The sequence below is a fragment of the Vipera ursinii genome, assembly GCF_947247035.1.
Source record: "Vipera ursinii genome assembly, chromosome: 2".
NCBI lineage: Eukaryota > Metazoa > Chordata > Lepidosauria > Squamata > Viperidae > Vipera > Vipera ursinii.
In genome coordinates this window covers 224427121-224435211 of record NC_139513.1, presented here as the reverse complement: position 1 = coordinate 224435211, position 8091 = coordinate 224427121, and the positions used below count along the sequence as shown (strand labels likewise).

The 8091-nt window shown below is 36.8% G+C and overlaps 1 long non-coding RNA gene across 1 annotated transcript; it reads left to right on the top strand.

Annotated features, from left to right (window-relative positions):
- Nucleotides 1-595: 595 nt before the first annotated feature.
- LOC310636846 lies at nt 596-7288 on the top strand. The gene is made up of 4 exons (XR_014491812.1): nt 596-687; nt 1062-1118; nt 2801-2951; nt 3260-7288. It is a non-coding gene; the product is annotated as an uncharacterized lncRNA (long non-coding RNA).
- Nucleotides 7289-8091: the final 803 nt, after the last annotated feature.

Below are 8091 nucleotides of genomic sequence, written 5' to 3'. Positions count from 1 at the left end.
TAACCTGAAAATGTCTAAGGTTTTAGAAATGGCTAGTCTATACTACTATGTAAAGTTACAAAGCTGAGGTCTGATATTACTATCTTACATTATTTTACTGCACCAAAGGGAGTTGGAAGTCAATGCCTTTTCTTTTTCCCTTTTCTGAATTCTTCCCCTCCACTATCTTTTCTAATATTTTTGTGTTTTATATTATAAAAAAGTAAAGAAAGAAAATGTCTAAAGTTTAGTGCAAGTTTTTTTTACTTTGAAAGGACTAATACTTATGCTTGCAGAACTATGATGTGATGGCATTTCTGCAAAAGGAGGATGCGACCCTTCACAAACTTTTCAAAGGAAAAATAATTGTACTCTGTTTCAAATGCATCACAGCTGTCAAAATAAATTGATTCAGCTCTTTGCTTTCAAACTGGTCCTGTCCTGTGGAAGTACCTGTTTTGATCTCAGCAAATGCTTAGTGTTTGCAGATCTGCTGAGATAAGATGGACATAGATTTCAAATAGTTTTGGAGAGATTGGAGAATGAAAACAGTAGTGCTGAAATTCTTTATGTGCTGAACAAATATCTTACTTTTTTCACTTTTAGGTACTACACTGTCCACTAGTGATTCAGAGGATTGATTTCAACCTTCAAAATATGGTCCGCTTGGGTTAAAACTGCTCATTTTGACTTGGAATCTAATTTGAAGTAAGATTTGTACTTCCCATTCACTAGCATGAAAAAACAGTCCCATCTTCTGATTAGGAGGGGGGCATTTGAATGCCTGGAGATATTATTTCAGGAGGAGGGCACTAATTTAAGACATGTTTCCAGGGTCTCTCTTGTTGGCAGTCTCTGATAGAGGGGATATGTACTCTGCTAGATATTGCAGGTTGGACAGATATTATCAGGAGAAACTAATCTCACAGATAACCTAGGCCCTGATACATTAAGGTCTTTAAAATTAACAACCAGCATCTTGAATTCCACCTAAAAATCAATTGACAACCAGTGCACTTTTCAGTAATATGAGTTCTATGAACGAGTAAATTCCATTTTTCTATGTTCTCCATACGTTATAGGCAAAGGTCTCTTGTAAAACACTCTTGATGAACATTGCTTATAAGTGAGAAGATAAGGTAATTGTTTGACTCCACCTTTCTTCATACATATTCTTTCCATACTAACGTTTTAAACAAAATTGGAAAGTGTAGCTGTTTTTGTAGGGCTCCAAACAATCAAATACTTAATTCAGTCTCCCAGTTCAATCTGAGTCATGTAGACAAGCCACTTTTGTGATTCGGGATCTGTCTGCCCCTTTCCAATTATACCAATAAAGGAGAATATTTGTAGATCAGGGTTGCAATGAGGGGTCCTTGGTGTTCTCTGAGCTTGGTTGTTTTCTTGCAGAGACGTTTCATTACCTAAAATAGCAGAATGCATCCATGAACACCATCTAGCAGTCAGAAGACATGATGAAAACTCTTTAATCTCACAACACATGAAGAGACTTACATCATAGTTTTTCAACTGAAAAACTGGCCACTCTAGACCAAGTCAAGTCCAAAAATGTTAAAGAAGTCTTGGAAGCCTGCCTCTCTGACAAATTGGCCATTAATAGGCATATAGACATAAATATTTACATACTGTGCAAAAGAGACAATCAACCACCCCAAAGGAACAAAAAGACCAAAATTGCTTCCCACAAGCAATCAACATCTAGAATACTAACACCAAAATTAATATCAGACGAACAGTCAAGAAGTAACTAGCTAACAGTAAACAGCCCAGCCAAAAAATCTCCAAGAACACTCCCACCAACACAAGTCAATAGAATATAAATTGAGAGCAAACCTCATTCCTTACTAGGACTGATGATCTAAATAGTTTGGATAATGAAATTTCTGCAAGAAAACAACCAAGCTCAGAGATTACCAAGGATCCCCTGCCCCTTTCCCATTTATGTTTGGCTGAATCCAATATAAATTGTAAGCCTATTTTTTTGAAACAGCTTCCAAAGCAGTATAATTTTTTTATGTCAGAGACTAGATATACTATCAATATTATATATTACTTTTTCTCATATGCCATTTTGCCAATTTGGACAAATCTTGAATCTAGCATATATTAGGAATTACTACTAATCTTGAAATTGTCTTCTTTCAAAAACTTCTAGCTGGCATTTGGTAATTACTTGTTTTTTGTTTGTGCTTTTGAGTCAGTGTTGAGTCCTGGCAACTACCTGGACAGGTCCCTGCAGTTTTCTTGATAAGATTTCAGAAGTGGTTTGTCATTGTCTGCTTTTTGGTGCTGAGAAAGATGGACTGGCCCTAAGAGAAAAGGCAGGACTAGAACTCACAGGCTCCTGTTTTCTAACATGGCGTCTTAACCATTATACCAAGCTGACTGCTTGAAATCATATAATTTAATTTTACTTATAAATACATGTTTATTTTGTTTCCCTAATTAAAATGTTTAAAAATTATCTTGTACAGAGTCTTTAAGTTTGAGATATTAAATAAATGCAAATTGCACGCTTTAAAGTACTAATTTTAACTTTGTATTTTATATTGATATGATTTTAAAATGCCCTGTAAACCGCCCTGAGTCCTTCAGGAAAGGGCGGTATATAAATCTAATAAAATCTAAATCTAAATCTAATGCTACATTTTAAAATCAATTGATAATAACAAAAAAAAACATCCAAACAAGTCGGAGGTTCTGCTACTAAATTGCAGCAGGGAGAAATAGTTTCTGTTCAGAATTGCAGCCACTTTTTCTTCTCTTCATCTGTCTCCATCTCCATTTTTAATAATTGCAGATTTTGGAATTACCGGAGCATGACAATACCTCTCATTTGTGCATCAGTGCTGTGACTGGTTAAAATTGAATGGGCATGAAAAAGATATTAGCAGAAATACAGAATTTTGGGACTGAACTTTCACCTCACAAAATAAGAACTCCAGTAGAGTGTAAGAACCAAGATAAATTGCAAAGCCTCTTTTTGGTGTGGGAGGAATGGGGAAGGTATAGACGTTAAGTATGGTATATGATCTGGTGCCTGAAAAGTGCCTTAATATTTAATATGCCATAGATATTATAACCCCGGCAGCTTTAGTCCTCCATTGGGAGGCTTTTAATTTTCTATTTTTCTCTGAATAGTCATCAAGTCTGTAGTTGGAACATGATTAATTATTTCTCTTATTGTTGACATTTCTGCTTAAAAGTTGTTTTCACCTTCTAATCTGACCTGTCTCTTTCTTCCTTTTCTCTCATCCAGCAATGTTCAGCCCAAATCTTCTCGGCATCATCCTGGCACTTAGCTAAGAAGCTGGCTAGGTGTTGCCACTGTTCTTCCTGGCCTGATCATCTGTTTCACCTTTTAAACCTGTTTTTATTGTAACTTCCAAAGTAGTTGAGGGCTTGCTCTGATCATTTGAAGATGATGGAAGCATGGACAGCAGTCAAAAGGATAGGATGACAAATGCAGTGAAAAACAGATACCAAATGTGTATTTTCAGCAATGCAGCTTGTATGCCAAATAGGCTTGAGCTGTTACTGCAGTCACAGCTTGCTTGGAGAAAAGCCCACTAGAACTTTTAAAATGCAAAAATAAGCACAGCGGGAGTGGTTTGCAGCAGAAATTGTTCTAACAGTTGCCTTGTCTTTACATTTGCTATTGTATTTTACAAATAAGCAATTTGTTTTTGACCCAGTCTCTTACCCAAATTCTGTGTGAAAAGAATGCTATTTATATAATCATTGAAACTAGGGGTTAGCACATGTATTTTCAGAATTTGCCTTTTCATTTGACAAGAACCAATTTATGTGTGGCGTGAACTTCCTTGAAAATGTTGGCCTGACTGGGTGGGAAAGCAAACACAAAATGTTTTAAAAGTTTGCTGCTGGATTATTTAAGTCACAAAAATGAAACCGTTGTTACCAGGACTAGAAGCATTTAATCCCAGAAGGTGTAGTCGGTGGCATAAAGTTGTCACTCAGGCTGCTGGTGCTTTCATGACTTGTGGGATTCTATCAGTTGTTATTGGGGAAAAACTCAACAGAGAAAGAGTGATTCGGAACAATTCTCATATAGCTGCTATTGCCAGCTTGAACACCATTGTATCCCATCTTCAAATTGCTCCAGAATTTCGTTTCAGTGATTTGGATTTGGAAAATTTAGTTAGATCAATATTTGCTGCACCAGTTGACCCAGCCATCTTAAGAAACGATACTCAACTTGAACAGAGTTCATTCATATTTGGTCCAGATGCAGCCCTGATTGTGCCTAATGCTCAGGGCAATTTTGTTTTCAATGCTGAACGATTTGATGGTTGGATGGGACAAGTTTTTGATGCCAACAATCCTGTGCGCTCACAAAACAATTGTCCTCAGAGTGCACCTGCGACGGCCAAACCTGCCCCTGTAGCTGGGGAAATTCATCCGTGGTTGTTTGGAGGGCTTTTTAATGTGAACCTTGCTGATGGAACTGACAATACGGCTATTCTTCAAGATAATCCTTTGTGGTCTTTTGAACTAGTGGCTCGGGTTATGGTAATGTCACCCCAGGGAAATGGATTCAGAGAAAAAATCTTGGAAAATTTGACCACAGCTGTATTAATAACCAGTGGGGGAAATATTACTCCAGCTAGACTGAACAAAACTCTTAAACAAATCCGTCAAGAGACAGGATCTCAGAATATTGAAGTAGATCAAGATACTGTGATTGAGGGTTTCCATTGCCTTCGTGCCATCTGGGATAGGCAGACCATTGAACAAAACTTTGAAGATACGTTTACTAATCTTAAAACAGAAGTTGCTAAAATCTCAGTGATACTTGGGACTTTGGTTGAACAAACAAGAAACAGAATGTTGACTGGAATAGTAACTGTTAATCAAGCAGTTAGAGCATATGAAGATTTTCCCTGGACAGAGTTAAATGAACATATAAAGAGAGATACAGGAAAAGATGAGATGGCGGCAGCAGCTGCATTTGGAGATACTGTTAACAATTCCCATTGGATTGGATGGACTTATGCTTTTAACCCTGCCCAGCCAGGACAAAATGCAAATACACAATTTCCAAACATTCTTTACGCTGCCATTCAACTTCAAATTTTGGCAGGAGGAGTTAAGACTTCAACAATACCAGGGATTGAGAAATAGGACTATATCAAAAAGGAATATTGTTGATGCCTGGGTTACCCAGTACACTCAAAATCGCCAGACTGGTGTTAATTATTCTGCTCAACGAAGTGCAGCATCCAGTGTGGTTGATCGTATGAGGCAACTTAATTTGAAGTGAACATGATCTCGTATGCAGTTCTGTTTGCAGAGGGATAACTGTTGCATGTAAATCCTAAAAAAACTGCCTAAGGTGGAACTAGAATTCACCGTTTCCTTGTTTCTAGCTTGCTGCCTTTAGTCACTAAACCAAACTGACCCTTACAGTTACGGTATTAGCATCTTGGATATAAATGTCGGACTAAAAATAGTCTTTTTTAAGGCAGGCTGGATTCTTCAGGACTTCTATGGCATATCCATGAAAAACCCACTTTTTATGGACAGAGAATAGAAGTGGTTTGATATGGCCTTCTTGGATGATTCTCCAGTCCCAGGTGGTCCACCATCCAACTGCTAATCCTGACGTGGCTTTCTAGATGAGCCAAGCCAAAAACATTGAGCATATATTTAGAGAGATGAGGTCCAAAAGAGTTGTCAGGAATTTATTTATTTATTAATTACCGTAATTTGTATGCCAGTCATCCCCCTTTCCATAGCAACTTTGGGTGACTTTATTATAAGTTCATAAAATAACAGGACACAGATAAGAAACTACACCAAGAATACAACAGTATGGTGATGGAATCTCCTCTATCACTCCAGCAGCCACCTCCAGCATGGAGTGCCTCCATTGGGGCCCCAAGTCAACTGGCAGAGGCAAATTTTAAGGTTCTTGAAGAAGGCCAAAAGGGTGGGTGCATAGCTCGCCTCCAGCAGCAAGTTTCTCCAAAAGGATGGGCCACAGCAGAAAAGGGTCTACTAGACCCCACCAGCTGAAATTCCTTGACTGAGGGGAGTCCTCATATTGAAATCTATGGCTTTAGAGAAATGTAATTGTTCAAATTGCTTTCACTATATTGAGATGAACATACCTGCTATAATAATAAGCAATTGAATTTTATAATGACAAATTACAATAATGCCTTGGAAAATCAAAATGGTTTCTCCCTCTAATAAGTCTCTGAAATTACTTCTGCTTAAAAGCAGATTTGAATCTGGCTGATGTTTAAGTTGGGGCAATACCATTTCATTTTTAAATTTTCAGCTTGACATTTAAAATTCCACAAATGTTACAGTAAACAGTTGTGCAACCTCAAGATGATATCCGAAAACAGGAAATAACAGTTGGATTCAATTTGCAATCAGAGGAATTGGAATCTGATCTGTTGCTGTTAGATGTCAAGAAGAAAATGTTTGGTTTGAAAAATACAGATCTGGCAGAAAAGATTGAAAGGAATATGAATATAAGAAATTATGAGACAATCGATAAGATGAAGGATGGGCTAGACCAGGGGTTCCCAACTGGGGGTACGAAAACTTGGTTTTTCAAAATTATAGTGTATATGCATAATTCATTGCCGTTATTTTGAAGTTTTGTAGGGTGCAAGAATATATCAAGCGTTCTAGGGGTGCGTGGTATAGAAAAGGTTTGGAGCCGTTGGACTAGACTTTCTTGACAAGAGAAATGTGTTCTCAAAAAGGATTATTCAACAACATACGTTGCAGAGATACAACAGAGACTTATGAACTTTGGAAATGAGATCAAATTGTTGGGAAAGTTCCCAATTAAAAACCTAAAGAAATGTGAACCAATCAAAGGTATTTGACCCTGGACTCAAAGATAATGATCAGGGTGATTTGTGGTAAATAAGAAACTAGATATTCTACGAGTAAATTACAATAACAGACTTAAAATAATGCTTTGAACTTTAACTTCACTGTTGTTTAACCTATTTTTTATTTTATATACATCCCCCCAGTTGAACACTGACAAATCTATTGTAACAATAATAGTTTACCCTCTTGCAAAGCAGGTCTAAAATTTAGAAGCTTGTACATCTATTTGCAACCCAATTGACCTGTTACATATTATACATATTATTTTTATCCTTTACTTTTTTAATTCACTTTTGTATATCTTTGTCTAGTTTTGTCTGTTTATTTTTTTCTTTTAGATTTTATGTTCTAATCTTTTGAATAAAATAAAATTGGACAATAAAAAGATGATGTGATGATGATAACTAGTTTAGGTAATGAAACATCTGCAAGAAAACAAGCTCAGAGAGCACCTCATTTCAATTCTTTATTGGTACAGTAAAAACACATTTAAAATTTCAGATCAAAATGTTTTTCTGGGATTCCACAGCAGCTCTATGTTTTTGATCAATAACACTAAAAATCCATATACAAATAACCTTGATTGTAGTTTACGTATTTATAATTCATTACTGAAAAAGACTGATTTGAAAAAGAGCATTGTATTCCAAACACAGAACAATCACATTTATAGTTCTTTGCAAAAACACGCCTTGACAATGTATATATACAGTCATGGCAGAAATTGTTGGCACCCCAGAAATTTTTCCAGAAAATCAAGTATTTCTCACAAAAAAGTATTGCAGGAACACATGTTTTGCTATACACAGGTTTATTCCCTTTGTGTGTATTGGAACACAAAAAAGGGAGGAAAAAAAGCAAATTGGACATAATGTCAAAACTCCAAAAATGGGCCGGACAAAATTATTGGCACCCTTAACTTAATATTTGGTTGCACACCCTTTGGAAAAAATAACTGAAATCAGTCGCTTCCTATAACCATCAATAAGCTTCTTACACCTCTCACCCGGAATTTTGGACCACTCTTCCTTTGCAAACTGCTCCAGGTCTCTCTTATTGGAAGGGCGCCTTTTCCCAACAGCAATTTTAAGATCTCTCCACAGGTGTTCAATGGGATTCAGATCTGGACTCATTGCTGGCCACTTCAGAACTCTCCAGCGCTTTCTTGCCATCCATTTCTGGGTGCTTTTTGACGTATGTTTGGGGTCATTG